Here is a 16,572-nt window from a genome sequence, read left to right as displayed (position 1 = left end):
GCCCGAGATCAAGCAGCAATACAAGAAGCCAAATACAAGCAAAAGATGGAAGCCTACTACAACAAGAAGGTCAAGAACGAACGATTCAGGCCAGGGGATCTAGTCCTCAGAAACAAGGAAGCGAGCAAAAAAGAAAATCAAGGGAAGCTAGGCCCAAAATGGGAAGGTCCATACACCATTCTCGAAGCACACAAGGGCGGGTCCTATAAGCTGGGAGACCTAGAGGCAAAAGGCTTCCAAGGCACTGGAACGGAAAAACCCTGAGAAAGTTCTATGTTTAGAAAGTTTGGTTTGTATCAAAACAAAAACCTTTTGTAAAAGCAGATACTGCTTGAATGAATGAAGTCATTTTATCAAACTTGTCTTTCCATCCTAATATCAGGTTGAGAACCTAGCAAAAAACTCCATGGCAAGGGCCATGTAAGGGGATGAGCTCCCAGGCCATATTGCTCAATAGGTTCAAGGGTTGAATGGACCTATATAAGGGGTGAGTTCCTAGATCAATACAACTCCATGAGATATATTAAGAAAAAACAATAATGTCTCATAGACAGGTTTGAACAGCCTACACCAATCGTTCCTTAAGTCTTAGAAACATAATCAACAAATAGACTTACGAAATCAACTAAAGCTACAAAGAAATAAGGAAAAGGATAGATACTACGTCTTGATGCTAATAAACACTAAGGTAAAGTGTCTGCAGCACGGAACCCTTTAAAGTGTAAAAAACATAAAGACAAAGTAAACAAAGACAAGGCAAGAAAATAAAAATAACTGACAAAAATAAACAAACTTATCAATTAAACATGCAAGCCAAACCAGAAGCTACCAAGGTTTCAAGCCAACAGAAAATAAGCTTGAAAGGTCAAAGGCTTCAACCCATTAACAACTACACAAAAAGGCTTGAAGGGTTGAAAACCCACAAAACAAACCAAGCAAAATAAGTAAACAAACATAACACAAACAACATAGCAACCATCATACCATAATTAGGAAGGCCATAAAAGACCTTTAGAAGGAAGTCAAAGCAAGTCCTAGTAACTTGCAAATAAAACTAGTGTTCAATGGCCATACAGGCCTAACCAACCACAGGAACCTTAAGGGTTCCTAAAAACCTAATATTGTTTAAAACATTACAGACATTAAGTGTTTGCTAAGAAAGCTACGAATAAACATCAGGTAGCAGAAGGCATGGAACCTTCAACCTTCGACTTCTTGGCTTTCTTAGTCTTCTTCGCCTTAGCACCCTCATCACCACCAATCGCAGAGGTCTCCAAACCAGCATCTTTTGAAACATCAGGCAAACTTGAGAGGGTATCATCACTATCCCCAGAGTAAGACCTCTTCCTTGACAGGGAACCCAAAACCTCAGCACACACTTTCTCATTCAACCCCTCAGGCTTCAATTCCTGTAAAACAGATAAAGGCTTACCAAAGCAAGAAGATACTTCATGAATGTAAGGGTAGGTTAGCCTCTCCATCTGCTCAACAGAAGCTTTGAAGATATCAGAAGCCTCGGGGCGAAACATAGGTGATTTCTCCAAGGGTTGTCCAGACTCATGAAGCTTGTAACCAGCGGTAAGGCCTTGATGTTTCCCCAAGTTCAAAAGCTTAGTGTAAACATCACCAAGGGCAGAGTTAAACTCCTTGGAATGTAAAAGGTAAGTGACAACCTGCTGGAAACCATGCTCAATCAACCACTGATTATCCGCAGTAACTTGGCCAACCGAAGCTTTCAACCCTTCTTTTTCTTCACGAAAAGCTTGTTGCTGAACAGCCAAGGCCTCTCGGTCAGCCTTTAGCTTCAGCAAGTTAGCCTCAAAGCTCTTCCTCAGATCACCCATCTCAATATCATGCATCTTTTTCAAATCATTAACCTCCTTCTGCCACGCTGCTTCCTTCTCTGCAAACCCAGCTATTTCCTTCTTCATTGATGCCAGGGAGGATTTCATCTTATCCTTCTTCTTGGAGAAGTCCTCATATTCCTGCATCCTTTGGCGAAAGCGAGTAATCCCTTGAGGAAGCATAGCAGCAAGGTTACAGGTGGTTAAAACCATGCGAGACAACATGAAATCGTCATCCATCTCAGCAATGGTTTTGTGCATAGAAGGAGGAGCAAGATGACTAAGAGCATCCTCACAAACAGCAGCATCCTTGAAGGTGTCATCATTCTTCACTAGCCAACCAGGCACATAAGTACCTTCAGGGTCCAACCCTTCAACGTCCCTGCTTGAAGATTCCTGAACATGGACAACCTTCTTGCCTCGAACCTTCTTACCATGAACAACCAACTCCTTGTCCTTCTCAACACCCGCTTCAACTTGATCCTCCGAAACTTCAATATCATCAGTCAAATCCACTGGCTCAGTAGAAGTGGATTGAGGACCAGCTTTCAACAAACGACGAGAAGATCGGCGAGTTGAAGACTTGGGAGCATTAGACTTGGTAAAACCCTTAACGTTGGCAACACTAGCATAACCCGTGCCCTCAAACCTTTGCTCGGAAGTCCTAACCACAACATTCTCACCCGGAACACAACATCGGACGTGTCGTCACTCTTTATAAAGTCCAACGCAAACATAACTGGTAAAAACAAACAAAAAAAATAAGTCATAAGCAAAGTAAAATAAGAAAAGGCATAAGGGGGAAAATGCATACCAATGCCATTTCTCATTAACACCGGATCCCGATCGGCTTTTCCCCAAATATTACTAACCCCTAAAAGCACTAACAAATGTTCGGGAAAGGGACGAACCCTCGAAGGGCACCCCCGAATGGCTGAAAGAAAAGCATCGTTCAACTCTGATTTAGAAGGCTCCGGATCATTAAGAACAGCATCCGGATGCCTCCACACCATTTTGAAAGGAACGATAGATTCAGAAACCCAGAAAAAGCGATCCTTCCAGGTCCCAAGCGTTGTAACCATGGATGAAATAAGACAAGTATCAACCTTTGATGTCTCAAAGGTGAACCAGTCACCATTTTTGGCTAAACGAAAAAACCTCCGAAAGAGCAACAAAGAGGGATCATACCCAAGAGCACGACACAACATTTCAAAGTGCAAAACCCTAGCCATCCCCTTCGGATGAACTTGCCCAAAAGAAACGCGATAATACTCAAGCAAGTTCAAAACGAAAAACGAAAAAAGGGTAACGAAGATTAGACCACTGAAAATGACGACAATACAAGGCAATCGAACCAGGGTTTGGTTTGTCAACAGGAACATCGCAAGCAGGGGCAGTTGGGTTAAATTTTTTATCAATACCATACTCCAAACAAAACAAGTCTACTTCCTCTTGTGTCATTCGAGAGAATGACTTTGCTAAATCTTTAAGAGCACCCATTTTTGAAGAAAGTAAAAACGAAAGTGGAGAAGAAAACTAACCTGAAGGAAGAAACTTGGAAGGATTGTGAGTAAAATGAAAGAGTTTTGCAAAGTACAAAATGAATATGATTTTAAAACAGGGGTAATAAAAGTAAATAAATGACTCCTGCAAAACCGCCGCCTGACACACGTCAATCAAATCAACTGTCAATCGTTTAAAATTCAAAATTCAAAAAGTAACTGCCTCAAGCCTTTCAAGCCTCCAAGCAACGAACCCTTGAAACCTTTAAAACATATGCATAAAAGTCAGAAGTCTTTGAGCATACTACCCCAAAAACCTCTGACTTGGGGGGCTGACGACGGGGGTAGCCCAAGGTTAAATAAAATGACTAATATGCAAGAGCTTAAAAGGTTGAAAGGTTCATCGGATGAAAAGCTGTAAAGTGAGAAAAGCGAGGAACAGTAATCAGTCACATCTGAGGACTCACCTCACCAACTCACGCCCACAAACTCAGAGCTGGTCTGCACAAGTACACTCTATTAACCAGGGGTCCAAAGCCTTCAACCCCAAAAGGGGAAACCCTCCATTGCAAACAGGTTTCGCTAGTCTTGTATATGCCATTTCAGGAGATGTCTTCCCCTATAAGAAGACAACTCATTTTCACTCCTGGGACATTCCGAAACACAGAGATTCCTTAATCTCTGGTCATTCAAAGAGTACTTGATCACTTCCAAGTTACTCTTCATCACATTCACCACACACTCATTCTTTTTGCTTTCTTTTCTGGATTCGAGCTTGCCTCGGAGAAAGAACTTCAAAGCAAATAACAATTACATACTAGTGAACCTCCTTCCACGTTTTGCAAACGTGGAGGGACCCCGCGACCTGCGTTAGGCAAAACTGAACCCTTCAGCCCTTTTGCCTAACCAACTTGTGCTCAACAACAGTTCCAATAGTTTGTCAAGCTAGATAAGTAAAATAAGTGAAAAATATGTGAGTTTTAGCATCATTAATAAAAGGGAACTTTGTTGGAAAAAATACTCAAAACTTGCAACTATTATATATCCACTTGTAACCAGTCATGGTCATGGGTGCTAAAAAGTTCATTGAAGATTGCAACTTATCAAGATGTTACAACTAGTGCATCACTAAAACCTTTACCAGTTTGCCACAAAAGTCCTACGGCCAAGTCTGAGGCCCAAAAATCTAAGGGGCTTGACAAGTTTTGGAAAGTTGTTATATCTATATATATTAATAAATGAGATGATATGGGCTATGTGTCCTTGAATGGTGAAACCATTTTGATGATGTGGCATCCTATGGTTGAAGAGATGATGATTTTGGGAGGGAAGACACAATATTAGATGGTTTGAGAATTGGACACGGGATCCGAATTATAATCGGGTCAAGTTAATGGATCTTATATATCATCTTTTCCAAACAACAATTGTTCACAGCCTCACTTTTTTCAAACCCTAGATCTATTTTTCTCTAACCTGGTTCTTCCTTCTTCACCGATCGAGCTATGTATGTTAATTTTCTTTTCTGTCTTTGATTTTTTCTTTGTTATTTTAAACACAATCTATCTCTTTCTTAAACCCTAGATATCATCTATCGATCATCGCCGTATTTTCTTCTTAAATCACCATATACCAGGTTCGTTCTTTCAAATGAGGTCTTATTTTTTCGCCATTAAATCTTCTTTTGATGTTATTTGTAATACAATCCATACAAACTTGGCTGAATCATTTGAATCGTCCATCGATTTGAGCAGATTCATGTTGTATCTTTCATATTTTCCTTTAATTAGGGCTTTTTTCTATCATTAGAGTTTTTATTGATATTTAACTTACCTGATCCATACAATTTTTTTATGTTTGAATTGTCCAGCAATTTGTCGGAAAATTCGAAATTCTAACGATTCAGTAACCAGGTTTGCGATTTTGTGCAGTATTTTGGTTTTTATAATATTCATTTTATGTACGTTCTTCAGATCTTCTACGTTCCAAATAGACTGTTGACCAGCATGTAAAAATATTTTGAAAATTTTATAAAATTAGGGCACATCACTAGAATATGGCGTGAAAAAGAAGTTTTGTCAATGAATATTTCTAAACGAATGTAGCTTACTATTCTTGGGTTGTTTTTTTTACAGAGATAGAAGTTGAGTTTTGTTTATTTATCTTGGTTTTTTTTTTGTTCATGCTTTTTCTATTTTTGGGGACTGATTTTGCTGTTCAATTTTTCAAGTTGCCATGGCTTAATGCTCATCTTACAAAGATCTGGCCTTTTGTTAACGAGGTTAGTTGATTGTATTCAATGGTTATTTGATTCTTTAGTTGAGTGGTGTATGTCTGTATTTTAGGTTTTTGATATTTATTATTGTAAATGTTAGTAGATATTAATTTATTGTAAATGATATGTCCACATAATTTGCAGGTATATAATCTGTTGATGCATAGGATGTCTGTTGACTACGTCTAAAAGAAGTCTGAGGTCAAGATTGGTCAACAGGTGGTCAAATTGTCAAAATTATGTAAAATAGAAGTAGGTTCGCTTTTAGGTCATATTGTATGAAGGTCCGCTCATAGGTCTTGTAGGGGTCCGCTTTTGTGTCAAACTGTAACAGGTCCGCTTATATGACCTGTCATATAAGCGAACCATAATGTCTATATATAGGGATGTCGGTCTGAGCGGATCTCATATGCATGTGTGTGCTTAGGAGCCGAAACTCTGTCAAAATTCATTCAGAAAGCTAATAAAAGCAGTGGAATTGAAAGGACAAGCTGTTGTAACATCATATGTACTGATTCCGCCTTTATATGTGATGATGAGCTACCTTGACTGACGTTTTAGGGTCAAACAACGGTCCAACAAGTGGTATCAGAGCTCAGGACGAGGAGTTCATACTACTACAGCTTATATCTTCAGAAATCTCTCTCTTCTACTCACTTTCTCTCATACTTTTTCAATTTTCAGTGGTTCCTACGGTTGAAATTGTCTGAAATTTGAGTATAACGTGTAAAACACACTAATAACAAACCCTAGAAAGTTTTAGAGTGAAATTCGGACTAAAAATGGTTAAAATTGAGTAAAAACTTAGGTCCGCGTTTACGGACATCGCGAGTGTTTGGTTCGCTGTTAGTGCATTACTTGGTCCGCTCGAACGAACAAGTCTGGTCCGCTCGAACGAACAAGTCTGGTCCGCTCGAACAGACTTCAATCTGGTCCGCTTATAAGACATAATCTGGTCCGCTTTTACGGACAATATCTGGTCCACTTTTACGAACATTATTTGGTCCGCTTTTACGACTTCAATCTGGTCCGCTTTTGTGTCCAGATTTTCAAAAATTTGAAATTTTTCTAAGTGTTGGTTGTTTTTGCAGAAATAATCAAGATGGATGATATCTTCTTGAATCCTTTCAGCGACATGTACGCTTTCACGGGAAGTTCTGGAAATAATGATACGTCTTCGAGCAATACGAATGAGGATACACCTAAAGAGAAAAAGAAAGAAGCTTGGGAGTCGGAGACTGCATTTGGTACATTCAACAAACCTCCGAAGTTGATGGCTATAGAAGATTATAGTAGGTGGTCTACAAAGTTCGAAGACTGGCTGATGGCTTTCGCATTTGCAAGTTGGAAAAGTATGAAAAACGGATATGTAAATGGAAAGAAGAATGGTGAAGCATTGAGATCAGCTGAAGAAATTGAAGGATTTGTTGCCGAGCAAAAGTGTGTGGCATTACTGTTTCAGTCGGTGTGGGAAGACATCATTTCGTTGATAGACTACTCCAATGCAAAAGATTTATGGGAAAAACTCAAGAAAAAGTGTCTAGGGAGTAATGAGATTGTAAAAAATAAAACGAAACTTCTTAGAAAAGAGTTTGACATGTTTGGTTGTCATAAAAATGAATCGGTTTGCAAAATGATTGAAAGGTTCGGTCATCTGAAGCTGGAACTTGCACGACATAAGATCACGTATTCTGATGAAGAACTTGTTGACAAACTGTTCGATTCATTACCAGATGAAGTGGATTGGAAATATTACGCACTGATGTTGAAGAACACTATTGCTCCTGAAAATTTGACTCCAGATTTGGTGATTGAGAGACTTGAAAGTCATGAGCTAGAATTGAAGAAAACATACAAAGTCAATCACTCATCTTATCAGCAAAACCTGGATCTGTACTATCCGAAAAGCTTGATGCCGAAAGCTACTTCTCCAAAAACTGCATTTTCTGCTGAGAATGTTTCTTCAGCAAGCAAAGAAAGTCAAAGCAGTCCAAATAGCGGAAGTCACAGTGGTTATCACGGTGGATCTACATCTTCTGCAAATCATTCTGATGCGAAGTTTTCTTGCAACATCGCGATAGATTTGAAGAACGCACAGAATTTTGATGAAGAGTCGGCTAAGCAACAGATGGTTTTCTTGGCATCTGTGTTGGAATCATATGAAGGGTTGGTGGCTGGTAAGATCGGGAATACAAATCTGACGAAAGAAGATTACGATCAGATAGATCCCGAAGAAATGGAACTGATCGACATTCGTTGGGCGATGGCAAGTGCAGTTCGACGTGCACAACGCTTCATGGAGATTACTGGGAGAAAGACGATCGGTGGTCCATCTACAAAGTTGGGGTTCGACAAATCCAAGGTGACGTGCTTTAAGTGTAAGCAGAAGGGTCACTTCAAGCGTGAATGCAGAAACGTGTACGCAGATGAGTCAGAGAATCCATTTCGAGATGATTACTACAAAAAGGCAATCTATCATCAGAATAAATCCGAGCCGCCTAGATTGAAGCAAGCTGATGATAACAGAGATAAATTGAGAGCTCTTGCTGTGATTTATGATGATGAGGGGTACGATTGGAGTAAGGAAGTGTTACCGGAAGAAGATGCGGTTGGTTACGCATTCGTGGCAAATGATGATGAACCGATTCCGTGGAAAGATGATCGTACTGACGAGCAGAAGTACTGTTATAGAAAAATGATTGCTGAAAATAGAATCTTGAGGATCTCTCGTGTTTATCTGGAAGCAAGACGAGCAAATAGATGGGATCCAGACAGGGAATGTTATCTTGATCGGTATGGAAACATTGCGATTGATGACAGCACACTTGATATGGAAGCCATCATCAAGGAGATAAAAGAGGATGATGAGTATTGGCAGCACAAGTGGTGGGGAACGCCAACTGAGAAGATGATTGAAGAAGAGAAAGAGAAAGAGAGAAAGGAGAAAGAGGAGAAAGAGATGAAAGAAAAAGAAGAGATTGAGAAAGCAAAGCAGGTTGATACAGGCTTGATTGATACTACGCAGAAGTTGACGGAAGAGAACCTGGGAAAAATGGCTGACAAAGTGCTAGCTGCCAAAGCACTCGAGGTAGACTCTAATTCTGTTACTAAGTCAAAGGGGCTGGTCAGTCAAATTGTGTCAACAAATGCGTCAGGTAACAAGATTGATGGAAATGCTGACTGCAAAAATTGCACCAAACAATGCAATTTTTGTAGCACTGTCACGTATCTCAATAATGAGAAAATCAAGAATCTGACAACGAAAGTTAAAAGTGTTGAGGATCAGATTCTCGGTCGTGACAAAACTGTAAAACCTTCAACCGAACGGATCAAAGAATTAACAGCTCAAATTGAAAATGATAAAATTGATCGTGAGAAAATAAAATGTGAAAATGAAAAGTTAATTCTTGAGAACTGTCAAATTTCTGAAAAGTTTGAAAAATTGAAAAGCATTGTCAAAGATAGTGATGATCGAAATGGCAAAACATTTAAAGAAAACGAACATCTGAGAGCTGTGGTGAGAATAAAAGAAGAATTAATTAACAATCAACTGGATGAAATTGCTAAATTGAAACTTAAAGTTCAAGAAGCGGAAATTGAAAATGAAAGAATTCAGTTGAAGTTAAACAGCTATAGCTCAGCAAGCTTTGTTTTGCAGCATATTGTTCCCAAACCTATAGGGAAAAACAAAGCTGGCGAGGATGTGTTTTCTGATGGAACGGGTGTAGGGTTTCACAAAGTTCCACCGCCAATCTTAGACAACTACACGAAAAAGCAGTCTAGTTTGGTGGAAAGTGAGGAAGAAAGTGATGTTAACTTCCTGAGAACATTGATGTCACGTTCACGTCTTCCAATGACGAGGGTGTCCAAAATGATGTGGTGAAAAGTGTGGTAGACAAAGTGCTTAAACCGGATTATGACACTTCTGAGGAGGATGGGTGTTTCTTGGATAAATACATTCCGAAACAAAAATCCAAGAACAACTTAGATGAAGAATCAAACCTTGTCATGTACAAGATGATGGGTTCGGATAAGTTGTTTTCGGATTCAGAGTTTCCGATCGAGAATGTTAACATGAACAAATTGACAAATGTTTTCAAACTTGTTGAAGTCGAGTTGTCAGCAGTGAATAATCTGAGTCGAAAGAAAGATAGGGTTTATAACAAGAAATCGGTTAATCCACCGCGTTTTTACAATAACAACAGAAACAACTGGTCGGGTGGTTATCAGGGGGTAAACCGTATCAAAAAAGAAATGTTTCAAAGAAGAGGTTTGCTAAGAAGAAAATGTTTGTAAACAGTTCAAGTTCACTTGCTGATGAAGAAAAAGAAATTTTTTCAAAATCGAACAAAGAGTTTTTTGAGAAGAGAGCTTCACAGGCTCAGTCTGAAATCACGAGTCGGGTAGCTGATACTCGTACTTGTTTTAGATGTGAACAGGTTGGTCATATTGCACGAAAGTGTACATATGTGAAGCCTAAGACTGAAGCTGTGAAGGCTCAATAAAAGAAGGTTGAAGTGAAGGGTAAAGCACCAATGTATGTTGAGAAGAAAGTTGTTGAGAAGAAAAACGTTAAAATCGACAACGTAAAAGTAAAAACTGAACCCGTAAAAATGTTGGTAACTCAAAATGATAAATTTTATAAAAGGGTTGCAGTAGCTCAACAGGTGCGGAAACCTAAAATTGAGTCAAAAGTTGAGAAGAGAGTTTCAAATTCTGATGAGAAAAAGGCTGAAGAGCCAATTACTGTTGATTATGATGCAAATTTTCCGCCTCTTAAGGCTGAAAATTTCAAAATTCAAATTGCGAGAGTCAAGGTTGCACCTAAGGCTGATGAGGCCTGGGTGGACTCAATGTTTGACTAAACAGTTTGAATTGCCGGAGCTTCCTGGATCGCGAAGCATGAATCGGCATCTTTCTTGAAGTTGTGTAAATGATGATTGGTTATGTGCAGGATCTTCCAAAACTTGTATCCAGGTGGATAATGGATAGTGGAGCGTCAAGGCATATGACAGGGAAGACCGCGCTGCTGTATGATGTGAATAACATTAACGGTGGTTATGTGGGTTTTGCGGGTAATCAAGGAGGAAGGATCATAGGTGAAGGAACGTTATCGAATGGCGTTATAACATTTGAGAGAGTTAACTACATCGCTGAGCTGGAGAACAACCTGCTGAGTATCTCCCAGATCTGTGACAGGATGTATACTACTCATTTCACCGACAAAGAATGTTTGATCTTGAAACCGGGATTTGTGATACCTGAAGAGTGGATCATCATGAAGGCACCAAGAGTCAATGATCTGTACGTGTTGGACATGAGTGTTGCTACTACAACCACGGGTCAGGCTCATTGTTTTGTGTCCAGAGCAACGGAGAAAGAATCAAGGTTATGGCATCAAAAGATGGGGCATATTCACCTAAGGAAGATGAATCACTTAGTGCATAACGACTTGGTCACAGGAGTGCATGTTAAAGGTTTTCATCTGGAAGGGGAGTGCATAAGTTGTGTCAAAGGCAAACAGAAGAAAAAGTCACACCCTACAAAGCAAGTCAATTCAGTTTCAAGACCATTGGAACGACTTCACATGGATTTGTTTGGTCCAGTGAATGTCAAGAGTATAACAGGAGATTCCTACTGCTTGGTCGTGACTGATGATTATTCCAGATTTTCTTGGGTTATGTTTTTGAAATCCAAAGACGAAACGTTTGACAGCCTGGTGGCGTTGTTTAAAAGAATTGAGAATTTGTACCAGAGGCCGATCTGTAGAATTCGCAGTGATAATGGTACTGAGTTCAAAAACAGTAAGATGGAAGAATTTTGTGATGAAAGAGGTATACTGCATGAGTTTAGTGCTCCGTACACTCCGCAGCAGAATGGAGTTGCAGAACGCAAAAACCGGACGCTAATCGAAACAGCCAGAACGATGCTTGCAGACTCTAAGTTACCAATTAATTTCTGGGCTGAAGCTGTTTCTGCTGCATGCTATACTCTTAACAGAGTTCTTACTGTAAAGAAGTTCAACAAGACGTGTTTTGAGCTACTTAATAAACGCAAGCCGGATTTGAAGTATCTAGAACCGTTTGGGTCACCCTGTACGGTGATAGAGCCTAAAGGAAAGTTTGGTCCGAAGAGCGTTGAGGGAATCTTTGTGGGTTATTCAAGTCCTTTGCGACGTGTCTTCATTCCAAGCGAGAAGCAGATTATTGAGGCAGCGAATGTTGAATGTCAAGGATACACTATGCCGCCACAGAATCCTGGTGATTCATGGCGTTATCATTATGACAAACTTTGGGATTCGTTTGACATGAGAGAAGAATCAGAGGAAGAAGAAGATTTCTTTGATGAGCTGGATATTTTGCGAGAGTATGAGTCGCAGCTCATGTTCCCAGCGGAGTATTCTAGAAGACCTCGGGAAACTTCAAATGACGATGAAGCAGGTCCTAGTAATGCTGGTGAACATGATGATGAAGTTGCTCCTGGTAATCAGTCGGTGTTGAATGATGATCAAGAAGCTGATAACATGCCAGTTTTTGACCATGGTGATTCAGATCTTGAGGGGGAGCAGATCCAGTTGTCAAGTCAAACAAACCAAGTTGGTGAACCTGATGCAGAGCAGAATGTTACTAATCTGGAGGGAAATGTAGAAGTTTCAAGCGAAGTGATGCCGCGAACTCTTTCTTATCATCCAGAGGAGTTAATAATAGGAGAATTGCAATCGGGCGTTCGCACGAGACGTCAAATTGACCAGGGCTTAACATGTTTTTATTCTACAGTAGCACCTTTACAAATTGAATTTTCATTAAGCTGTTTTATCTCGCAGGTTGAACCGAGAACTTACAAAGAGGCGCTTACTGAAGACTCTTGGGTCATAGCGATGCAAGAAGAGTTAAATCAGTTTGAAAAGTTGGGGGTGTGGAAGTTAGTTGATTTGCAGGATGGTCAAAGGAAAATCAATACAAAATGGGTTTTCAAATGTAAGAGGGACGACAGAGGAGTGGTTGTAAGGAACAAAGCTCGACTCGTTGTTCAGGGCTTTAGTCAACAGGAGGGGATTGATTTTACTGAAGTCTATGCTCCTGTAACTCGACTAGAGGCTATCAGAATTTTCCTAGCATTTGCGTCTTGGAAGAATTTCAAAGTATATCAGTTAGATGTTAAATCAGCGTTTCTTTATGGGAAGGTCAAAGAGGAGGTTTATGTTGGTCAGCCGCCGGGCTTTACTGACCCGATCCATAAGAACAAAGTTTATCTACTGGACAAAGCATTGTATGGTCTACATCAGGCGCCGAGAGCTTGGTACGAGACTTTGTCTCAACACCTACTTGCTAACCAGTTCATACGTGGAAAAGTGGATGCCACTCTCTTCACTAAAGTCGTTGATGGTCATCTTCTGATAGTACAAATTTATGTGGATGATATAATTTTTGGGTCAACGAATGAGAAATTGTGCAAATATTTCGAACAGGTGATGAAGCAGAAATTCGAAATGTCATCAATGGGGGAGATGAAATTCTTTCTGGGTCTACAAGTTGAACAACTTCCTGAGGGAATTTTCATTCATCAAACGAAGTACGTGCATGATATTCTAGAGAAATTTGGAATGTCAAGTTCTACTCCAGCTGCTACCCCACTTGCGACTAATCATGGGATTCACCCAGATCTCACCGGAGACAGGGCTGATGAAACGTTTTACCGTTCCATGATAGGTTCTTTGATGTATCTGACTGCTTCACGTCCTGATATCATGTACCCAACGTGCCTCGTAGCAAGATTTCAGTCTAACCCGAGAGCTTCGCACATGATTATTGTCAAAAGGATATTACGTTACCTGAAAGGTACTCCGTCATTGGGGTTATGGTATCCTAGAAAAGGCGATTTTACGCTCGAAGGGTATTCCGATTCGGATTTCGGATGCTGCAAAGTTAACGCGAAATCAACAGCTGCAGGATGCCAGTTCTTTGGACCGAGATTGGTTACCTGGCAGTGTAAGAAACAAACGTCTGTGGCGCTATCTACATGTGAAGCGGAGTATGTTTCTGCTAGCAGTTGCTGCTCTCAGATCCTGTGGATACAGCAACAGATGCGCGACTACGGTTTGCAGTTTCTTAACACACCTCTGTTTGTTGATAATGAGGCCGCAATTAATATAACTAAAAATCCAGTACATCACGCTAAAACTAAACATATTGAAATTCGTCATCACTTTATTCGCGATTGCTTCGAGAAAAAGTTGATACGAATTGAGAAAATCCACACCGACGAACAAAAAACTGATTTGCATACCAAAGCTTTTGATAAAAATCGGTTTCAATACTTGTTAAAACTTAATGGTATGAAATTGCTTTCGGTGTCGGATGGGGTTGTGAGCGTTGATGAGAGTACTGTTGCGGATGAAGATGAGAAACAATCTGCGATGGTTTGTCGGTTTTTTACGTGTTTTGGTATTTAGGGGGAGATAGATAGTTGTACATAGTTTTATTTTCAGAAAAATACAAAAACAGTAAAAAATGCAAAAATCCAAAAACATGATAAAATTGAAAAAGAGCTTGTGTATATAGGGAAAATGATAGTACATCAGCTAGACAATTACAGTATGCTAAAGATTTGAAAAGACAAAATGAGTTAAACAGTCTCACTAACGATGTGTCGATAGGTTTTCGTACATTTAGTAGATTTATTCGGGATATAAACCTAAAATTTCAAACTTGTGAAATTCGTGGGGAACACTACTTGGATATATAGGTAACCCCTGAAATCTCGTTTGATAGGTCTCGTATTCTGATATACTAGGTGTTTATACTCTATGATGTCTGGGGTATTATTCCGGGACTTCTGCTGAACGGTAGTTCTGACCTAGTCCTTGGCTAATACTTATCCAAAATGCTTGAAATATAGTATAAAGCCCTAAGCTAATTAGACAATAAAATTGATAATCATCTGTTGTAGCTGAAAAGATCCTCTAAAGGGGACATACTGCAAAGTCGAAACTGATATCTCTCTGCTGAACGGAAGTTCTGACCTGAGATCCCTCAGTTCTCGCATTTAACCCCTAATTTATGTACAGACATCATTGTAGTATTCTTGCCTGTAAGACTGAATATTGGGATTCTGGATACAGGAGTATATTCAAGAGGTGGGACACATGAATTGATCTAAGTTCTTAAGACGCTTAAACGGTATCCTGAATAGATTGAAGTTTGTGTGAGAATTTAAGATGGATCAGTATATCGACAATCGAGATGAATTGTTTAAGTCTGTGTATGTAATGTAGCTTAACGGTACTTGTAATCTGTCTGAAAAGCTGATATGATTCCCTGACACGCTTGCCAAAAATAAACTTGTAAATAGTTTACTTTCTGCAATTTAAGTTTTCTGTATTTCATTTCTTAGTTTAGTTCACATTAAAATCAAAAAGATTTTATTTTTCTGCTTTATTTTAGACAAACCAGAGTGGAAAGTTGATTGTCGGATTCTAGAAAGATGAAGCAGATGCAGGAGATTCTGAGCTGAAGAATGAGGAGAGCTTATATTGTTGGAAGTTTGATTGTTTTTCAAAGTCAAAAACAAGTTCATTAAGTTGATACTTGTTATTTTCAGAATAAGTTGAAAATGATTTTACTAAATCAGTTTGATTCGTCAAAAGATCAACCAGGGTCATTAAATTGAACTTGGTAGATTAATCAGGTGTTCAGGGTCATTAATTTGAACTTGAATACTTGAGTGGATTGCTAAAGGTGATTGAGTTTGTGTTTTATTGTTTGAAAAGATAGATTGTAATGTTACTGGTTGAGAAACAGGTTTGAACTTCATTATTCCCACGGAGGCAAATTGTCAAAGCTTGAACCAGATATCTTAGATCACAGCATACTGAGAGGGGGAGTTTGTGAAAGGGGGAGTCTGGATCAACAGATAATGGGAAGTTTGAAGCTAGAGCTAGGAGACAATCCTAGAACCTGTGAAGAATGCTTATGAGGAGAAGATAGAGTCGGAGAAAAGATCAAGACTGAAGACTACGGATCTGAAGGCTGATAAAGACTACGTCAACATCCAAGGGGGAGTCTGTTGATGCATAGGATGTCTGTTGACTACGTCTAAAAGAAGTCTGAGGTCAAGATTGGTCAACAGGTGGTCAAATTTTCAAAATTATGTAAAATAGAAGTAGGTTCGCTTTTAGGTCATATTGTATGAAGGTCCGCTCATAGGTCTTGTAGGGGTCCGCTTTTGTGTCAAAGTGTAACAGGTCCGCTTATATGACCTGTCATATAAGCGAACCATAATGTCTATATATAGGGATGTCAGTCTGAGCGGATATCATATGCATGTGTGTGCTTAGGAGCCTAAACTCTGTCAAAATTCATTCAGAAAGCTAATAAAAGCAGTGGAATTGAAAGGACAAGCTGTTGTAACATCATATGTACTGATTCCGCCTTTATATGTGATGATGAGCTACCTTGACTGACGTTTTAGGGTCAAACAACGGTCCAACATAATCTATAGTAGATATTTATTTATTGTAAATGTTTAATGTCAATTTTTGATGAATTTTCTTTTTTGTATATGTAGATCGAACATGTTATAGGTGTATTTAATCAATAATCTATAAAAAGATTTAAGGTAAAACTATATGATTAAGGTTAAATACTGTTTCTTTATGTTGTTCGATCTTCGGTTTATTCAAGAAAAGTTATGTTTTTGATGTTGAAAACTGTTTTGGCAGCTGCTAATGTTTATTGTTCTTCTTATTTTTTGTAGATCATTAGACATATAGTCAAGGTATGTAAACAATATTAGATTGTTTGTTTTTCATCATGATTCATATGAAATGATGTTTTGTTAAAAATTTATTTACTGTTTTTGATATTCGAACTCGGAATGTTCGTCTACCAAAACAGGTTAGTTAAATGTTGTTGGTATTGTTTGTTTTTTATATGTATACTTTTTCTTATTT

The 16,572-nt window shown here is 39.1% G+C and overlaps 1 long non-coding RNA gene across 1 annotated transcript; it reads left to right on the top strand.

Annotated features, from left to right (window-relative positions):
* Positions 1–5,213: 5,213 nt before the first annotated feature.
* Positions 5,214–16,207, top strand: LOC110918647. The gene is made up of 3 exons (XR_002581477.2): positions 5,214–5,259; positions 5,577–5,627; positions 16,188–16,207. It is a non-coding gene; the product is annotated as an uncharacterized LOC110918647 (long non-coding RNA).
* Positions 16,208–16,572: the final 365 nt, after the last annotated feature.

The sequence above is a fragment of the Helianthus annuus genome, chromosome 16, assembly GCF_002127325.2.
Source record: "Helianthus annuus cultivar XRQ/B chromosome 16, HanXRQr2.0-SUNRISE, whole genome shotgun sequence".
Classification (NCBI taxonomy): Eukaryota; Viridiplantae; Streptophyta; class Magnoliopsida; order Asterales; family Asteraceae; genus Helianthus; species Helianthus annuus.
This window is presented reverse-complemented; position numbering and strand designations above follow the sequence as displayed.